This window comes from Psammomys obesus, unplaced genomic scaffold (genome assembly GCF_907164565.1).
Source record: "Psammomys obesus unplaced genomic scaffold, mPsaObe1.curated_primary_1811, whole genome shotgun sequence".
NCBI classification, from domain to species: Eukaryota; Metazoa; Chordata; class Mammalia; order Rodentia; family Muridae; genus Psammomys; species Psammomys obesus.
Window position 1 is genome coordinate 14,388,092 of NW_026592890.1, and position 21,142 is coordinate 14,409,233.

A 21,142-nucleotide genomic window follows, 5' to 3' on the forward strand; every position below is an offset into this window, starting at 1 on the left:
CACACACACACACACACACACACACACACACACACACACACACACACGGAGAAGACAGTGTGTGAGCCCACCTACCCCAGGGGAATAATTTTATATTAAGAAACTTTTCTCTTTGGCACAGAAAACTGCTTTTATTTTCTTCTCCAGTTACTGTTATGTTAGAACTCTGCTGGGCTAACAGGAAGGGCCATCTATCGTCTTATTTATCTGCTCAGTGATTTGCTTTGTAAATGACTTGTACTTTCTGTCAGCTTCCAATTTGTCACCGAAATGCCGGAACCAGGCAGGTACCAGGATTTTCTTATGTGTGACATGTTTCTCGTTGTGGAATACTTTAACTCGGCTCCTGCTAACTGAGATTGTGGCTGTCTAGAAGGGCTTAAATTAGTTGCATGGGTGTCTCACCAGCTACTGTGGAAAGTGGAAAGAATAAACTTGAGAAAAATCCATGGCCTTGGTTCTCCATACCTTCAAATGCTGTATGTGAAAAATCCTGACAAATCAATGTGACGGTGGAGCCAGCAGGATGTAACCATAAGCAACTGAAGTTCTAACAGCACTCCAGGTTCCTCCATCCTAATCAACCAAGAACTGGTGTCATATGTGTGCATGTTTCTAGCTCTTGTTTTCTTTTTTTAATTAAAATTGATTTTTTTATAATTTATTCATTTTACATCTGATTGTGGGAGATTTGAACCTTAGACCTTCAGACTGAACGAATGTCTGATGCCTCACGTACTGAGCTATTCAGCCTCTCTGGTTTTCTGTATAAACTATTTACTAGTTAGGCCGAGTTTAAGTAAGTGTAAACTCCAAGCAGTCGGTAGGTATCCGGTAATGTAGTTGTTGCTCTCGTTTCTAAGTGGACAACAGCACGTGCAGATAGGACTGAGCTAGTACTCGTTCCTTCCCCCGCAATGAGGGAGATAAAGCGGCAACTCATGGAACTGTGACTTGTCCCAGGATGTTGGCCGGTTAACAACTTCCTCGTCAAGTCCAACAGTGGAAGTCACACCAGAGTAACTCTGGGCAAGCTGTTTCTTCTTTGATGTGATCAGGATCGTGAAAGCCTCCCTTTGTGGGTTTCATGGGGAGAAAAACCAGGTGATGTGTGCCTCAATGGCTACCTGAGGTGGCTGTTGTGGCTGTCCCTCCTGGTACTTCCAAATCTGTTTCTTTTTTTGCTCATAGCTGCTTATGGCTGTGTTCCACACACCTGCTCGTCATTGTTTTACCTTTCTGCCGGTGTCCTCTGTTCACTCTGCTATTTCCTTGTTTCTAACCTTTACCATTTGTTTTCTGCACGGCAACCCATATTTAGCTTAAGATAAAAGAAAGAAACCACATATTTTTAACAGTGCTCACATATACTAAGCCTGAGATGATTTTCATTTACTAGATTATAATTATATCATTTGATAGATTTCTTTCCTTCTCCCATGTGACTGCCAACAAACCATTCATTCTTGTCTCCTGGTTGGGATATCTTTTTCATGAATATGATTCTGCCAAAGAATGGATATAAAGTGAACTTTGTTAAAACCAGCAATGATATGGGCATGTCTAGTGACAAGTTAAGTATTATTTTGATTTTAATGATTGGAGGAATTATTCTTGTATTCCATCATACATATTTGAAAGAAGTAGTAGAGATAATTATTTTACTTGAGAATTGAATAAATTTTCATGGAATTCCTCTTCTGTAGTAGGTATATAGAAACTTGCTTACATTCATGTAAACCTTTAAGAAAGAAACATTCTACTCTCACCAAATAATACACGGAAGCACACACACACAGATGCACAGTGAGATGCACAGATACACGCACTTCCTTTGTATGCATAGTCTTGCCTGAAAGCAGAGACTATTTTCAGTGACTGAAGGAATTTACACTCCTGAATGAGAGTTGTTTTTTTTTTTTTTTTTTCCTCCAGTCTAATCAGGATGTTCTTCTGGTAACAGACAAATACTCTGCTTTGTTCTCTGTTCTCACTTCATTTGTTTTCTGTCACTGCACATTTCTGAGGTCACGAATTTTTTTATAATCAAATTATCTTAACTGATATGGGCAATAAAAAAAAAAGCACACCTCTTTAATGCTCTGCTGGGTTTCGGTTTTGACTTGGTGCAGTACTTCCTTACTCTGCCTCCTTTGTTCTGCTTTCAAATGTTTTTTCTTCTGTGCCGTTGTATATGGAAGTATGTGATCTTCTTTTTGATTTTTTTTTTATTTTAATGAAGTTTAGAGTTAAGAGACTGCCTTGACTCTCAGAAGAGACTTCTAGAGAGTGTTGAGACTGCAGACTTTTGAAGTTGGACAGAATGCATTTTGTATTCTGATAAGGCTATCTGCCCTGGAGATCCGGGAATGGAATGATGTAGTATAGGCTCGTAGATTAAGATACTTGTTTTCCTATTGGGAAGGAAGGTGTGGTCTTGTTCGAGAAGGTGTTTCGCTATGGGTGGGTTTTGAGGTTTCAAAAGCCTATGCCAGGCCCAAGTTGGCCCCTCCTCTGTTGGCCTTTGGATCAGATGTGAGCACTTAGATAATGCTCCAGCACCAGACCAGCTTGCCTGCCACCAAACTTTTTGCCAGGATGATAATGAACTAAACCTCTGATACTGTGAGCAAGCCCTCTGTTAAATCCTTCCTTTTGTAAGGTTGTGTGGTCATGGCATCTTGTCACAGCAATAGAAACTGCTAAAATGTGTGTGTGGGAGTATGTGGATGTGTGTTTTCTACTGAAATCTTTCAATAGAGGGGTTGTGATATGGGGGTGTTAAAATAATCTTTCAAATTTTGAACAGGTATCTGTTGTGACAAAGGGAGGCTTTTATAAATTCATGGAAAATAACTTAGTAGTTCTGAAGTGTCTCATCCGTGGATGTTCACACTCGCGGAGGACCTCTCTCTTTGTAGCTGAAGACCTGGGAAAAATGCTGCCACTTAGAGAGTAGAGAGAGTCTACCTGGGAAAGATGATTCCTACAATGACAGAAAGCGACCGTGCTGCAGAAGATAAATGTTCAAGAGTCTAGAATGGACTATGCAAATATGCACAAAGTGACCAATCTAAGTAAATTTTTCTTTTTTTTTCCTTTTTTGAAGCCAGCGTCTCATGGAGCCCATTTTGGACTTGACTCAAATGTAGCTGAGGATGACCTTGAACTCCTGATGCTCCTTTCTCCCTTCTGAGATTACAGACATGTATCATCAAGCACAACCGATTTTTTTCAGCTCAATTTAATTATTATTATTATTATTAGCCTTTTAAATGGGGGCCCTCTGTGTTGGTTGGGGTCATCTCAGACTTCTGAGCTCAGCTTTCCAAGTGGCTGGGGCTATAGGCACAAACTACTACATCCAGTTTTAACCTAAACATTCAAAGGACTAGTTTAATCAACTTTGGGGGATTGTCTACCTGCATCTGATGTAAATTTACTAATTTGCTGTTTGTAAACTTAAAAATCCAAACTTTGGTAAACAAATTGAATAAAAACATTAAGTACAATTAAGAAACATAGAAAAAGACCAAAGCCCAAACTTTTCCATTCACTGAATTAAAAGTATATGCTGTTGGCACTGGAGAGATGAGTGCGAGGTTAAGAATCCTGGCTGCTTGCAGGGGACTCAGGTGCAATTCCCAGCATGCACTTGGCTTACACCCATCTATAACTCCAGTCCCAGGGGGATCCGACACCCCTTTCTGGCCTCCTAAGTGCACAGATATACACTAAATATGTAAACAAGATTTCAAAGACATTGAAAATGTGGTTGATGATTAGTTTAATATTATGAAAAAAGTTTTGGGGAGAGGTAAGCAGCTTTGTTGTTCATGCTTGCTGGGGACTTTGAGAAAATGTTTTCACGGCATCTTATAAGAAAATCTTATTTCCCAGGAAACAGATTAATTAGAGAAGGGAAAGGCAAACAAACTGCCATTCTTGAAAGTGGAAAAGACTTCAGTGAATGGCATTTCTTAAGTGAAAGTCGCAGCACAGCCCCGGGGACTAATGAGTTGCTTCCACTCTGAGGACAGGTGCTGGGATTCATGTAGGTACTTGTGAGCAAAACTTTCAGTTTAAGGCAAGAAATACTGGGTACTCCGTTTCTCACAAAGTGAGTACATCTTCAATTCTCACAACTAAAACTGACATTGAAACAACTTAATGGAGAAACAAACTCAACCTTCAAAAATTGCAAGGTGGGTGCTTTTTAAACTGTGCAGTGTTGTCCACACAGCACAGTGATTGACACCAGCACCACTTTAGGAACCACAGTGTTTCACGTAGTCCTAAATGGGCCTGACAGAGTTTTCAAAAGAGAAACCTGTTGTGAGGAGGTTTCCATTCTTTGGTTTGGTCCCTTCTAGTTGTCCTCCCCGGTGAAAGGAAGGAATGCTCTTTTCCATCAACGATAAGTTATATCGTGCATCTCAACCTTACAAATGACAGTTGAGGCAAAGGCCTGTTTCCTCTGGTTCAGCAGAAATGCTGCCCACGTCACCAGCAGATTATGGCTTCTAGTGAAAAGGTAAATGTTTCCTTTTGTTGAAATCCAGGCAACTGAGAGTTGTGCAGCATCTGAAAGCTTCTTTAATTTTTAGCTTATAAAGCAAGGGCCCATGTTTCTTGAAGGCCATGTTTTAAGATTCTAAAGTGTGTATTTATTTCAGCCCTAAACTCCACAACCAGATTTGTAGGATCAGTTTTGTTTTTCTGAGACTACTGAGAATCTTGCTACAAAAGGCAAGTGTTTTTCTTCAAAGGAGTAAATAAACACAACAAATCTGAGCAAGTATCAGTTCATAATTCCTTTGGTAAGCTCCATGTGCTCCATAGTTTGCTTTTGTGCTCAGATAGGGAATTTAGCTCTTCACTCAGGCAAATTTTAAAAGAAAATTAAGGTGACAAAACATACCACTTTAAGGCTTGATAAGGCTGAGTAGTTAATCTACAGCCACTTGACATGGCCTTTTCAACACTTGATCAGTTTCATTTCGTGACCATCCCTCTTATATGGGAAGTGATTCTGAGGTAAGAGCCGCTTAAATTATTTTGTTTAGTGGCATGTATGTATCTTGTTTTTCCCAACCTTTTGCTCTGAAAAAAATTTTAGGTCTTCAGAAATGTTCAAATAGTCGCATAACTAAGCCCGACATTGCCTTTCACCTGAATGTACACATTTTTAATACTTTATACTGTTTTCTTTCTATCATTTATCACCATCTGGCTACCATATTCATCGTAGAGAGCCTCTAATTCTGCTTTACTTCTTGAGCTCTTAGAAAGCAAACTGGAACATCTTGCCATTAAACCTTGATAGTCAGTGCTTACTGCCTAAAGATAAGCAGGTTTACCTACGGTTCCGCGATGCCATTTTCACTCCTAGAAATTTAAAGTGTGATGTAGCCAGGCAGGCACAGTCTATTGTGTTGAGTATCTGTCATTCTAGGCCTCAGGAAACTGTGGTGCAGGATTATCAGTTGGGACTGTCCTGGGCTACGCAGTGAAACCCTTTCTCCAAGAAAGAAAACAAAACAAAAACAGCAACAACAAAAAACCAACCACACTAAAACAAACAGTAGCAAAAAACAAACAAGCAATCAAATACCCCAAACAAAGTAAAACAAAACAAAACAGCATGAAAACAGTTGACACGAAAAAGTGATACAAGCTGGGCATGGTGGTGTTAATCCCAGCACTCTGGGAGGCAGAGGCGGGGGATCACTGTGAGTTCCAGGACAGCCTGGTTTACAAAGCCAGTCTAGGACAGCCAAGGCTACACAGAGAAACCCTGTCTTGAAAACAAACAAACAAACAAACAAACAACCACCTCCCAACCTCCTCTCCCCCAAACAAGAAAGAAAGTGATAGTGGCAAATAATATCTAACAGAGTACATGCTAACATTTTTTTTTAATTTCTAAAATTTCCTTCAAATGTTCCCCAAATTATAAGTTGTTTCCCAAATTAAAGTTTAAAAAAACCTCAAACAATGTTCTTGTATTGCAGTTGGTTGTTAAATATTTTCAGTTTTTAACTCAGAACTACTTTTTTCACGAGTTTTATGACAAGAACATTTTGATGGGCTTAGTCTAGTTGCCTTGAAGAATGCTTATTAACCAGATATTTTTGATAGTTTCCTTGTGATCTAATTACAAATATTTTATTGACAAGAATACTGCCTAGGTGGTATGGCTTGATTCCCGTTTCATCATGACAGCATGCAAAAAGTTATCTTAATCACTTGGGTAAGGTGGCTTGTGAAACATTTCTTTCATAAAGGTACTGTTTCGCCTTTGTAGATTAGTAAGTGTCCTGTGAGAGCATTCTGTTATGTAAATAATGCCAGATTGCTGTTTCCCAAGAATCTCCCCTCTAGTGATTTCAACACTGGTGGGTGATCCTTATCTGTATCAATTAATGTATTGTAGATTGATAGCTGTGTCTCTTTGTCTAGCTTTTATATCTTTCATTAACCCACTGAATAAGACTGTTGAGAATTTTGACTCTGTGGCCATACTGTATGTCTCTACTTTTTACTATGCTGTACTTGCTCATATTTGATTTTTTTCAAGTCGACTATGCCTAGAATCATCCTTTTCATCAACATTCAATCAACATCATCAACATTCAATCGAGTTCAATCAGCCATTCTTATTGGAGTCACTGGGCAGAGCACCTGTTACAGTGGCTGCTTTCATTTTCCAACTATCTTCCTAATAGAAAAAAAATATGCTAAGAACTGTATGTGAGTCAGGCCACAGGGTGCAGGTGTCACATCTCAAGTGGTTGGAAAGACTTTTGAACTCGTTTGTAATTTTTTTATTTTACAGTCAGTCTTAGAGAACAACTGACACAACCACCGTTCTCCTAACTAGATTCTTTAAAACCTGTACTATTCTGAATGCAGTGTCCAGGCTCTTTGATCACCTCCTCCTGGTGGGTGCATCCTTGACAGGCGGCAGAAGAAGATGATGCAGTCAGCCCTGATGAGACCTGATAGGCTAGGGTCAGATAGAAGGGGAGGAGGACCTCCCCTATTGGTGGACTAGGGGAGGGGCATAGGGGGAAAAGAGGGAGGGTGGGTGAGACTGGGAAGAGATGAAGGGGCTACAGCTGGGATGCAAAGTGAATAATTTATAATAAATAAATAAAATTTAAAAAACTGTACTATTTCTCTTGCTTGTTGGCTAAGAGAGAGAGAGAGAGAGAGAGAGAGAGAGAGAGAGAGAGAGATGTGAATATACAGGTTTAACAGTGCATTAAACAGTGCTAAGCAAAGCACGGTCTCCAGGAAGCAGATGCATAGAGAGACCAAGAGAAGAGAATGTGTCCAAGCTTAGCAGGGGGCATTCTTGGGAGTCCCACTGTGTAGGAAAGGAAGAAAGGGAGAGACCAGGAAAAGAAATGGTGTACTCTTGCGAGGCTTTAGTAGATCCTGCAGGGGTCTTAGAAGCCAGGCTGTTCTCTCAGGCTGTCTAGACTTGAGAAAAGGGTGAGAAGTCTTCATGGTTTCCTACTGTCTTTCTCATTTAAACAAGAAAATGGTAAAAGTTGGGAACTTTGTATCAGTCCCAAAGAGAGGTCTCAGTGAGCAGCACAGGATCTGGCTGGGATTAGACACACAGTGACAAAGCCTGTTTCTTCTGTTTTACATTTGGAACAGAAAGGAATTGAAAATGATGTTTAAATCCACATGCAAGATAGTCTTAAATTCAGTAAAACAAAAGCTGGAGGTTAATATCAAAATCAGGACTCAAACAATCTGTTTTGTGGCTCTCTGGCTTAAAATATGATTTGGCCAACAGATGATCTTCTATTTCTTATTACAAATTAAATAGTTATATTTATAGGATTATAAAACATAAAACTGTATATAGAAGACATAAAATTTTTGATTATTATAAAATTGTTTCATATTTTATCCTATTTTTAAAAAACAAATACATATTCCTCCAGTTAGACTTTTTACCCCCCAAACAGGATTATAACTCACATACAAATTTTGGATTGATTTCAACATATACATTTTACTTATGTACAATCATAAATATTATTACAGAATTATAAATTATCTGTATTGGTGACAAATGAACTGGACAAAGAGGTATTTACACTGAATGTATGAGGAGCTGAGCATGTAACAGTGCTATCACCAAAGGACTGAAGCTGAGATTTTCCTCAGACCACTCTACTACAGAACTTTAAAAATAAGTGTGCTAAGGGAGGAGGAAGATGAGCATGTGTGTCCGTATGACCTATGTGTGTGTATGTATGTGTGTGAGAGTTGTGTAACAGTTTCTTCCAAGATTGAAACATTCTGTTCTACAGGGGAAGCTCCTTAAAACAAGAGATAAACAATGCAAAACATCCCTAACTCTGACAAGATTCTCTGGGCTCCTCCGTTCCAGAGGGAACAGAAAAGATTGTAGAGTCACTTTCAGACAAGGCAGGCTGCAGAGAAGTCCCTGAGATCAGCCGAGCTGCCTGGAAGAGGTTTGGGCCATTCAAGTCCCTTGGAAAGGACACTCTCCAACCTGTTGAGCTGCCTGCAGACTGTGCAATATGCTCTAGGCCCCTAAATCTGTGAGCTGTCACCTGGGCTGGGGCGGGCATTGGTGACACCGCTGTCTTTGAGTCATTTCTGCTCCTGTGAGTGATCGCTCACTCATATTCCTGTAGGTAATTTTAATAAAGCTCATTGGTTTATCGAGTTGGACTTTGGTGGCAGCATCCTTATTTGCGGCGAGTCTATGTGTGTGTTACATCTCCCCAGGAGAATTATTGTCACACAGCAATGCTTATCTACGTATGCACAGATAGAGGAAGGTTTGCTGGTCTCAAGTGTTTTTCTCTATCATTCTCCACCTTACCTTTTGAGGTAGTCTCCTCTCACTACCTAGAGCTAGCCGTTTTGGCTAGACTGGATGGACAGTGAGCCCCAGGATCCGCTTGTCTTTGTCTTCCAGTGCGTAATAGGCACACACCGCCGTGCTCAACTGGTATGTGAGTGTTGGGATCTGAACTCAGATCCTCATGCATTCACATGAAGCCTTTTACTCACCAAGGCATCTCCCCAGGTTCACGATAGACGATTTTGAAAATGAGTTTCCTTAGGCCAATTAGGATGACTCCTGTTCTTCGACTCTGAACACTTTACATGACTCTCTGTACGTTTAAAATGCAACATTGATTCGTATGCTTCTACTTCAAGTCACTGTCATTCTACACAGGCAGGATTTGTGCTTAGCACAATTTACAGCACATAATAAGAGCTGGTTAAGAAAAGAACGCGTGAGAGCTTAGAATCAAGTCCTATTTTGGTTCTGAGCATTTATTTAGGACGCCGTGGAAGCCCACTTACCACTCCCAATGCAAAAATACATAGATGTGTAAGTTAAATAGGTGAGCCCTTGAAGTCCTACAAAATCATGTCAGGGAGCCTGGCACATAGAGAGCACTCTAAGAACATTAGCTATTGTGCCTAAACTGCTTCCATCTGGCCAGAAAGTGGATCCCAGGCCTTCGGGAGCCTCGGATTTCCAACTGGAAACCCACTGGAGTGCCCCTTGGCCAGCCGCCTTTTCATCTGCAGATATGTTATTGAAAATTGTAGCTCAGCCCCGTCAGTCTAAATCACATTACAAGTATTAGGAGATGCTCTGCAAAAAGAAAACAGGATTTGGCAATTTGATTTCAGGGAGACTTGAAAGGTCAGAGATGGTAGGCCAAGGCAGAAAAAAGCGAGGCCTTGAGTGTCTGCAGTGAGAAATAGCAACTCAGAGTACGAATGACAGTTATGGCTGTTTAGGTGCAATGTCTTCAGTAGAAACACCGGCTGAGATAGAATTTTCCTTCTTTAAGGAGTGGGGTGATATTCTGGATTATCTAAGAGGAATACAGTTTGTTAGTGTTCCTCTCATGTGATTTCTAGCTGAAATAGTCCTTTTGCATCATCAGAATAATTTCTTGTATAGTAAGAATAAAATTGTTTTAATTTCCAATTAACACTCATCATTTTGTCAACTTTTACCCATATCTTCTTTTAGAAACAGCATCATACTTTAGCGCTTAGACTTGAATCTCTTATCTTCTTCCAGGCAATTACAGGATAACTTAATGAAGTATGCCTGTCTGAGGTTCTAGATCACATTTCTCCGCCTGCCTGTTTGCTTTAGTAATACTGTAATTTTGCTGCCTGTTTGCAGCTGAAGGTTTGGAGACAGGTATGGTTTTGAAGAAGTGGATGTATAAGCTTGAAATAGAAGCACGGAAGAGACAGTATTGTAGGTTTGGTGTCTAGCTGTCCATGAATTACTAAACCTCTCTGAGCTACAATTTTTCTACTCTATAAAATGACAATGACAGCCTTCTGTTGATAAGGTTTGTCTGAGGAGGCTAACTGGAAATAATGGATGTGTTACGCACAGACCTGATATGTCCAACAAACTGTTCTCAAGGTATTGATTTTGCGTGAATGTGAGAGACAGTCCAGCAGGCATTGTTTTCCTGACAGATTACATTTATACAACTGTGCTGGAAGACTGTGAACATCTGTGTTTCCGTTCCCATCTTCCTGAGTTATACAAATTTTGTCAACTATTTTCATCTCAGCAGACACAGGCAATGCATTGATGGCACATACGGCTTTTTCAGTTCATCAGCTGTGGAGTGTCGTATTCTCTCCCGCCCCCCCATGCCCCAGGACTGGGTAACACTAAAATTTAGAGGCAAGGAAATTTGAGCATTTGAATTTTGAGTCTCCTGGAGTGCCTTAATTCCTGCCTGCCTTCACCCTGGTGCTAGAAAAAGCATATTTGTTGAAATATGTTTTTCTTGCAGTCAGCACCAGTAGGCCTGGCTCATTTGGAAACACCTGAACCTCATTTGAAAATGTAAGAAAGCCAGAGAGGGTTAAAAACTACAGTTTAATGCCTACTCAAATATTTGTTTTTAGTATGATTTAAAAAATTTGAAATAGCTTTTCTATAAATGTATTACGTACTCACTGTAGACAATATAGAAGAAAAGAAATAAATATTCCTTCCACTGAAAGGAACAATTATTGATATTTTGATTAAAGATGTTATTCTGTGTACATGTATGTGTGTATATATGTATAATATACACACATGTATATTTTATTAAGATGGAATCATATTGCATGATGTTTTATAATGCTTTAGTCATATAATGAGGTAGTTAAAAACAATCTTTTACATTATGTGAATATTTTTTACAAGTTCTCTTTACAGATGAAAGAATGCAAACTACTATTGAAATGAAATGTTACGTTCCTAAGTATCTAATCTTTGAGAATTAATTTATTTTATCAGACACAGGCAATGCGTTTTCTGCACAGATGGCTTCTTCAGTTTAACAGCTATGCCTGGGACTGGGCAAGGCTAAGAATGAGAGGCAACGAAACTGGAGTTACTGACTTTTGAGTCTCCTCAAAATTTATTTTCAGTCTTTGTGCTTTCTTGAGAAGATGGGCGCAGAGGCAAGGGCGAGAGTTCAGCAGTGGTCTGCTATAGATCTGCAGGTGACGCTGGAACACTAGATTCGGAGGAGGGGATGGAGAGTGAAGGTCTGAAGATCCGCTTGCTTCCCCGGCCATGGTGGCTCTCAGGTTCTCTGGGACTCACCACTAGGCTTTGTGATACAAAACATACCGCTTCTGAATGAATACATAGCTATGGAGACTTCCTGCTGAAATTCCTCCAGAGGAAAGTCTGGATATTGAAAATTAAGCAGATGTAGAATGTAAACAGTTGGGCTTTTGAAGAGGATGGATTCATTCTGATGTAGCATTAACTTCTCTGAAAGCATCAATGATGATTCTGTGTTTATGGCACCGTTCCGATCTGTTTTCCCTGGCCCTGTTATTCCATGATCAGAGTGTGAACAGTGCTTCGGAGAGGAGATAACCAGCTCGTTGGGTTTAAAAGCCATTTGCTGTTACAGTTTCCAACACAACATAAAGAGATGACCATTATCTGTCATTGTCAAAGAAATGTGGGCTGCAGTTCATACAATTAAAATAACTTCTAATTACAGGAAATTGGAATCGCCTTCTCCACAGTCAGTTTCAAATTAAATGCTTTAAAGGGTTCACCCAGGGTTTATTTTTTTAATCTTTAGACTTGTGTCCTCTTCAAGATGCTGCTGTAAGGGTCCACTCGGTGAACTACCCAAGTGAGAGAGGGTCCCATCATGCTCAGACAGTCCAAGTCATCTTAGGGTTAAAGGATAAAATGCTGAGCTTTCTCTTCCCAATGCAATTCAGTTCAGTGTGTCCACAAATTATTCTGTCTGCACTATTGATTTCTCCTCTTAACTTTTTATAAAGCCTAATTATATAGTCAATTTGAAAACATTTATTAAGAACTGACAAGATGAGTCACTGAGTAAATGAACTTGCCACCAATCATGGCAGCCTTAGTTTGAGCTCCAGATCCCACATAGTGGAAGGAAAAAGTCCCTCAAGTTCTGTCCTCTACAGATGTTCTCTGAAGCACATGAATATAAAGACCCAAGACAATATGGACACATACACACACTCATACTCACTCATGCATACCCATTTACACAGACACACACACACATGCATACACTCTCACACACATTCAAACACACTCTCACACATACCACATAAATAAATTGAATCAATCCAAACTGATGGCAAGGCTCTATTGCTGAAGACATGTATATGACTCACTGAACACAGAAAGTCGAGCTGGTGCCTACACAGAGCCTGCACCCCTGTGAACTAATGTTTATCATACTGATAGTTGCTCTGTATGCTACCAAAGGAGAAAGGTAAATTCCAGCCCAGCTACAGACCCTTTGTCTAGCTATGCTGGGGAACTATGAGAAAACCAAACACCGCTGTCCTGCGAAAGGAACCTAGCGATGAAATGACCTAACGATATTCTACTCATAGATCAGCACCTTTTTCAACCATCATCAGTAAAGCTTCCTTGTGTGTCTAATGGGAACAAATACGGAGATCCACAGTTAGTATTCAGAGAATGAGAGACCTTGGAACACTCAGTCCCCCAAAGGGATGTTTCCATCAAATCCCCACCTTCAAAGCTCAGGCAGCTCTGCTGAACAGGAGGCAGAAAGAGAGTACCAGAGGACTCTGTGGAGTCAAGGCCTTGTAGACATAATAGGTCTGGCCCACTTACGAACTCACAGAGACTGTGGTAGTATGCACTGGGCCTACACAGGTCTGTATCAGATGAAGTCCTAAGGCTGAAATAAATGGACTCCGCCCCCTCAGCCCCCCAGCCTTCTCAGCCCCCCATTCCTAACCCAGGAGCTATCTCCTATTGGTAGCCAAAAGTAGTTTCTCCCAAGAAAGTCTCACTGCATAAATAAACCAGTCTTAAGTGTAGACCTTATGACCCTCCAGCAGATGGCCAACAGAAAACTCAGCAGCATTTTTAGAGGCTCTTGCTCTCAGTGTGAAGTCAGGACATTTTTTTTTCTTACTTTACAGATCCTTTGCATAGATATGGCTTCTGGTTTTGTGTTTTTATGGGATTCCTATGTGTGAATTTGTGTGTCTTTGCATCTATATATGTTTCTTGTCCTTTTTCTTTGGATTGTTTTCTTGTTTGTTTGTTTTATCCTACTTCAACTTGCTTGCTTTTGTTTTATTATGTTATGTTTTTTTATTAATATATTCCTTAAATGGCTGTTTGTTTTTTAAGAAGAGACAGAGTGTGGATCTGGAGGGGAGGGAGGGAAGGAGGAACTGGGAGGAGTAGGGAGAGGGGTAACTAGAATATAGTGTATAAAAAAAAATCCATCTTCAGTTAAAATTGAAAAAAAAAACATAGGGGTTTTTAAAGTATAAAACTTTCATGTAAAGCATGAAAAACCGCAACAAATAGCGTTTAAAATAGGCATTAGTTATTTTGTAAAACTAATTTGTAGGAGACTTTATTTTCAGCTCTGCAAAGCTTTGCTTTAATACTAACACTGTTTTCTTCTCTTCGTGCCAATTGTTCATCACGCCAGGTTATGACAGTGTCGACGAAAACGAGCATGCGCACTGCAGAGTGTAGGCTGCAGGGCCGAGAAGAGGACATTTGTTTTGGTGCATTTATTTAATAGCTCTATTCTGACCGATAAATCTAAGTGCCTTCGCAGGTAAGTGAATAGTCTATCGAAGGTAATTTTGCCTTTGCCTGAGTACAGATTAAGTTTAGCTGATGTTTAATAGGTGGTGATGAACTGGAGGCCTAAAAGAAAGGCCGGACATGGTCAGCGCTCATCTTGCCTTCAGTGGCTTTCTCCCCCTTACACCTGACTAGGAAGAAAGCGCACCGTTGTCCCCTGTTTTGTAGATTTCTGTTCTAAGTTCTTCAATGACAGTTGTAGACACGGATGGCGGGTGGCTGGTGGATTGTATTTGCATATTTTCTTCATGATGTCGTAAGGTACAAAGCCGGAGCCAGTGTAGAGGTTCTATGCTGTCTACCCATCTCTATTTTTTTTTTTCCTGTCAGGTGATGGTGCCACTTAGAATTCAGGAAGCAGAGGCAGAGGCAGAGGAAGGTAGATTTCTGAGTTTGAGGCCAACCTGGTGGACAAAGGGAGCTCCAAGATGGACAGGGATAAAAGGAAAACCCTGTCTCAAACAGAACAGAACAGAACAGAACAAAACAAAACATTTTTTTTTCTTTTGTATTGAAAACAAATTTGTTTTATACAACATATTCTCGTCATGGTTTCCCCTTCCTCATCTCCTCCAAGATTATTCCATCTCTCCATCCTTCTAATTCAAGGCTTTCAATCTCTCTCTCTCTCAAGAAAACAAACTAGGTAAATAAAAAAAAAAAGAATAAAACAAAAGGAACAAATCAACAAAAGAAAAAAGAAACTAAAAGCTTATACATGCAGACACACACACCAACCAATCAAACAAGCAACCTTATACAACTTAAAATGGGAAATCATGATGTATAAGTGAGGTTTAAAAAAAGGCACAACCAAAGCAACATGAAACACAAAAACTCCAACATCACATTTAAGTTTGTTTGTGTTGGTTATCTACGGCCGGGCATGGCGTCTGTCCTGAGGTGCATTTTGTATACCAATTTTTCCTTTTCAAGAGGTTGTTAATTGGAGGCAGATCCTTGGATAAGGATGCGAGCTCATGTCTACTCCCCCTTTCAGTGCTAGGACCCCCTCTGGCGTGAATTTATGCATACATGCATACCCTGTGCTCGGTACCCCAGTCTCTGTGAGTTCATGTGTGCATCGTCCTGTTGTGTCCTGAAGACACTCTTTCCTTGGTATCATCCATCCTCTCTGTTTCTTAGGATCTTTCGGCCTCCTCTTCTGCATAGATCCCCTCGCCTTGAGGGGAGGGGTTTGATGAAGACAATCCCATTTAGGACTGAGTGCTCAAACGTCTCTCACTCTGAATATTGTCCCGCTGTGGGTCTCTGTATCAGTTCCCACCTGCTGCAGGAGAAAGCTTCTCTGATGATGGCTGAGGAAGTCTCTGATACACAAATAGAGCGGAATGCCACTAGCAGCTATTTTGTAGCTATGTTCCTTTAGCAGAACCTTAGAGACTAAATATGGTGGATATTTCATCTAGTTGGGGCTTCGTCTATTGACGTTTTTGATGATTCCATTTATATTTCTTTCATATATGTATGTTTTTAAAACTCCTCTACTCTAATAGGTTTCCATATGATCTCCCTCAAAAGGCCTTTGGTGTCAGCTGTCGCTTTCCATTGTCCTTCCCTTATACCCTCTTCTCTCCTGCTGTCCATTTAACTCTCCCTTTCCAGTCTCCAGTGCGTCTCTGTAAGTATATATTTAATTTTCCCTTCCTTGGGAGATCCTCTCCTCCCCCCCACCCAATTTTTTACTCTATACTTAATCTCTTTGGTTATTCAGGTCAGTAACATGACTATTGAAGTCTTAAAAACTAACATCTACATATAAAATAGTGCATGCCATATTTCTCTTTCACCCAGATCTCAAAATATCGATGCATCTTTAAAAATTTTAGATGCAGAACTAAGCTAGTCACATTCTTCAGCTCATGGCCTATTACTTCTAGCTCTGCAAAAGCTCTTCTCTGTTTTGTTTTGTAATTATGTCCCAGTCTCATTAATCTTGCCTATTTTCTTTTCAACAGAATAACCCAGTAGTGTTTATTATGTATCTTTATGTTCGTATGTCTTCCTAAAAAATGTGTACTGTTATTTTGTGCTCTTGTATCTTTAATTTTTATAACTGTGGAAGCCTATCACCCCTGTTGCTTTATTGTTCTGATTGGGCGCTGCTTACGATCCTGCATATATTTTCACTATTTTAAGATTCTCATTGGTCATTTTTTCCCCCTTTGAGCAAAGAGAATTCAGGCTTATTAAGGAGACGTGAGAAAGGACTTTCAAGAGTAGGGAGGGCTTCAAGTGAGGAATTCGCACTGTTTACTTTTTAAAAGTACAATTTTTAAAAAGTCTTCAGCAGTATTTACTGTTGATTTGTTTACTATCTCAATTTTTCTAAAACAAAATGCTTTGTAAAATAAGGTTCTAACATAATATCTGGTTAAGTGCATACAAATCTCCACATTTTCAGTTGAGCTCTGAAATAACCCAGGAACTCACAGCTCTGTGACAAAGGAAATGATTCCCACAGTGCATGGAAGCCTAATACACCAATCCCACTCCTTGCTCTCCCCCACGCTTTCCTTCCAAACGTGACCTAATTTGTGTGATGATTTTTATCTTTTACAAAGCTGCTTTTCACTTAACTGCAGATGCTGCTGGTTGTATACGGGAGTGTGGACACACGAAGAAATATACACATGTAGAGGAACAACGTGAGACCCTGGAATGAAGCTGCTTTGGCTACTTTCTCATGCATGTTCATTGGACCAGTTTTTTCCTACATAGATGTTGATTAGTTAACTCACGGTTGCTTCAGTTTTAAACTAAATGTCTGTCACATTACTGAGTAGAAACATTGCCTAATCTCTACTACAATCTTCCGGCCTAATAAGGAGTCTGAACTGTCCTGAGAAAGACCTGATCCTCAGAAAAGCAGGCAGGAGGTACCTCATCCCCTGGAACTGTCAGGAGACTGTGTGTCCAATCTGCTCCAAAATCTCTCCTCTCTGCCTGTTATTGCAAGCTGAACACACTTCAGGAATTAGGCATTATAATTAATGTCAACCTACCGCAACTGAAAGAGAAGGGAAACCGCTTAAATTCATTCCTGAGGGATCTCAGAAATTTGTTTCAGTTGAAGTTAATGTGTGCCTCAGTGCAGCAGGGAAGCAAGCCACAAGATGCTGCTTCAGTACATGGGTGACCCTGAGATGACCTTTGTGAGCCTCTGGGCCAGTATTTGTTTCCATATTGTGTCTATTTTGTTATGATGTTTTTATAACCTTGCAAATATTGATTCATGGCAGTAGACAGCCTTAAGTATCCAAATTATGGTTTCATTAGGTTTATGTTCATGGTCTGTGTGCCCATTTAAACTTCTAGGAAGCATCTTCCAAATGGCACTTTCTTGAGTCTGCAGAATTCATTGAGCAGCTTTTCCCATAGTAAATCAAACAGACCGTTTAATGTATCTTTGGGAGTCTGTTTTCAAATCAGAAGCAAATTCTGCATCATATTTTATGTCCATAATATTAGGAACTGGATAGTAAATTTCAGTCATTGTGGATAATCATGGTAACAAATATGTACAAACATTTCACATTTGATCTAAAGGTTGTCATATCAAGTCCAGTTCGTGGCTCACTAATAGGAAGCCTAGCCTGCACTAGGAACAGTTGTAACTGTAGTAAAACAAAAGGCTCCTGATTAGTTAGGTTCTCTAGAGGAGTAAAACTTATAGAATGAACACAAACACACACACACACACACACACACATAAAACCTTGCATATATAAATATAAAATTTTGGAATTCCCTGGCTTTATCCATGCATTAGCGTTCCTGTAAATAGTTGGTACATTTTTGATTGGGTTTTGGTAACATCCTGGAAGATCAAAGACCTGTAAGAGAAATGAGATCAATGAAAGGAAAAGAAAAGCTGGGACTGGGAGAGAAACATTAAAGTGAGATGGACTGGAGAGCACTGCCATGGGGTTAATTTATTTCTAACACTGAAAATACTTAAGGAAAAATGATTTTGTTTTTAAGGAGCGTAAGTTACAATTTGAAAATTTAAAAAGTTAAAGAAATAGATGTTTGTTTTGTTTTTAATTCAACAGGGTGGTAATGTTAATAACAAAATATCTTTTAAAACACTAATGAAGAAAAACTACCATCAAACACCTTATAACATCTACCTAAGTGAGAGAGGGGAAGAGGGGCTAAATGAGAATGAGTACTTAAATGAGGGAAGTCTTGCCAAGATCACCGGTGATCAAGACTTCAGACTGAACACGATTAATCAACCTCCGCACCTGGAGTTCAACAGAAACTAATCATTACCAACAAAACAGCAGCAAAAACTCAAACACCTCTGAACGTGCAGATTTCTTATCTTAGTTCTTTCATTTAATTCACTGAGGAATGATGCTTCAGGCTATGAAGTGAGATTCTCAGGTGGGGTGTGTGTGTGTGTGTGTGTGTGTGTGTGTGTTGGGGATTCACAACCAATAAACTGCATTCTAATTCAAGATCAGTTACAATTCTTCTGCATGAAACAAACAAACAAAAATCCGATAGTAGTGTACCCCCTAGTAAGATACAATTAGATATGTAAAGTTATTGCAAGTTTTAAATATCTGCCTTCTGCACCAGGGTAAGAAGTTTGGAATCCATCCAAAGTTAATTAGAAGAAGAGAAAAATGTAGAAACTTGGTGGGGGAGAGTATAAGATCTCTGGAAAGAAAATACTGGCTTTCGTAAGTCAACATAGATGTGTGTCAGTAAATGTGAGTAGCTGGAAATATGCATCTTTGGTTTTAAGAAAATCAGCAAATTTAAGTTACATCAACATTGGTGTTTTATTCTTGGTGAGAGAGATGAAACAAAGACAGTGTTTACTTCTAGAGGATAATGAGGTAATGTTCATAAAGCTATCTCAGGTGTTTTGCCTTATTTCCTATGTTCTATATTCTTGATGGTTTAGTCATCAATCAGTTTAGGATAGCACCTAGAGATAAGTTTTGATGTTTTGATGGATGATATACTCAGGCTCCTTGAAGCATCATGCTGTCAGTCTTCTTCTATTTCTTCACACAGAGATTAAGAAAGTTTAGAAAAAGAAAATTATTCTAAAGTCATTATGCCAAAGAATGTGATTCAAGATCATCAACAAAACAAAACAAGGCTGTGGTTGATCTGTGCATTTCGGGACACCAGATAGTAGCTGCTTGCCATTTTTCAACACTTCAGTGTTTTCTTATGATTGCAGTTCTTTATTTTCAGCCTTACTTTTTCACTCATAAAATGGTAGGAGGCAGAGAAGAAAGAATATGAGGAATGGGAGGAAGAATAAAGAGAAGGGAAAGAGAAGAGAAAGAGAAGAGAGAGCGGAGCATGTCATTAAGTCTGCAGCACGGATCATCTAAACTGTTGGACATCTGGCATAGAGACGCTGACTATACTGCCAAAGCCCCAAACTCAGGAGTTTGTTTACTTCCGCATGAAGTAAAAACGGTATGAAACCATGTGCCAACTGAATAGTGCACGGTTTTGCCTAAGTGCTTACATTTGACTCAATCCTGCTGGCTAAGAGAGCTTGAACAAAGAGATCTCCTTCCTGTGCAGCTGTTAGTGTGGAAAATGAGAAACGACACAACAGCAGTGTAACTGGTGCAAATTCTAGTTTTGTAGAATTCATCTTTTGTATGTTTAAGATTCAGGATATTAAAGAGGAAAGTAGAAATCAGTTAGGGTGGGGAAGCAGGTGTATTATTAGATTGTAATTTTAATGGTGTGTTTTTGTTCAGTATAAAAAAGACAAGGTTGAAATATGTTTATCACCAAGGGACAGAGTTTACATTCAGCAAAGTTTAAAACATCATTTTTTTTTTACCATGTTCTTATTTCTCTCTGTTTTTCCTCTGGATATTTTTTAATGTGATCAGATGTAATCTCGTAAATTGTACCAAGAAGATTTGTAAATTTCCACGTACATTCAATAACCCAGTGATTTAGGTAACTCAGATGAGGTGCTCCTTGTGGTGTGCTATAAGCATGGGAAAGCTATGACAGGGCTCTCCCAGCTGCCTGAGGCTTGCACTGCTTGAAGATTAGATACGTGACATGGAGGAGCAGAGTATGCGGGACCCTTAGGAAGCATGATTCTCTGAAGCTTTGGCGTCCTGTCTGGTATCCATTGCCAGATGCTCCCATACATTATGAATGGTCAGCATCAATGAACATGTAAAATGAAAGGTACTGTTATACTTTTGATGATAGGGAGAAGGTTCTGAGTTTATCTTGGCAGTCCGACTTTAGATTTCCCGATTGTGATGCAATGGAACCTCAATTTTCTCATATTACAATGGTTTATATGATGTGTTTATAGATTTACACAGTATCACATGGTCAGTGTTTTATAGCTGGAGTAAGTAAGCAGCTGGACAGCGTTTTGTTTGATTTGTACCACAGTCTTGAAGTTCAAACACAGACCGAAATGACTGTCCCTTTGTTTAGCTACTATAGACAGTTGCTTTATCGCAGTCCCAAGTAATCCACTGGAAAACACAGAAGCAATGACAAATACATCTCCAAACCCCCTAATCATAGAGATTGTTCCAACGTCTAATCCTCATATTGGTATCTCTAGAGTCGGGATGAATGGAATAACTTCATACAGTTTATCTCTACTCTTCTCTTCTCCTCTCTTCCCTTCCTTCTCCCCTCTTTCTTTGTTTTTCTGGGTTTTTTTTGTTTTGTTTTTTTTGTTTGTTTGTTTTGTTTTTTAAGACAGGGTTTCTCTGTGTAGTCCTGGACTTACTTTGTAGACCAGGCTGGCCTTGAACTCACAGAGCTCCTACTGCCTCTGCCTCTCTGAGTACTGGGATTACAGATGTGAGCCACTACATGGAACATCTTTCTGTCTGTTTTTAATGGCTTTTTTCTTTCTTTCTTTCTTTCTTTCTTTCTTTCTTTCTTTCTTTCTTT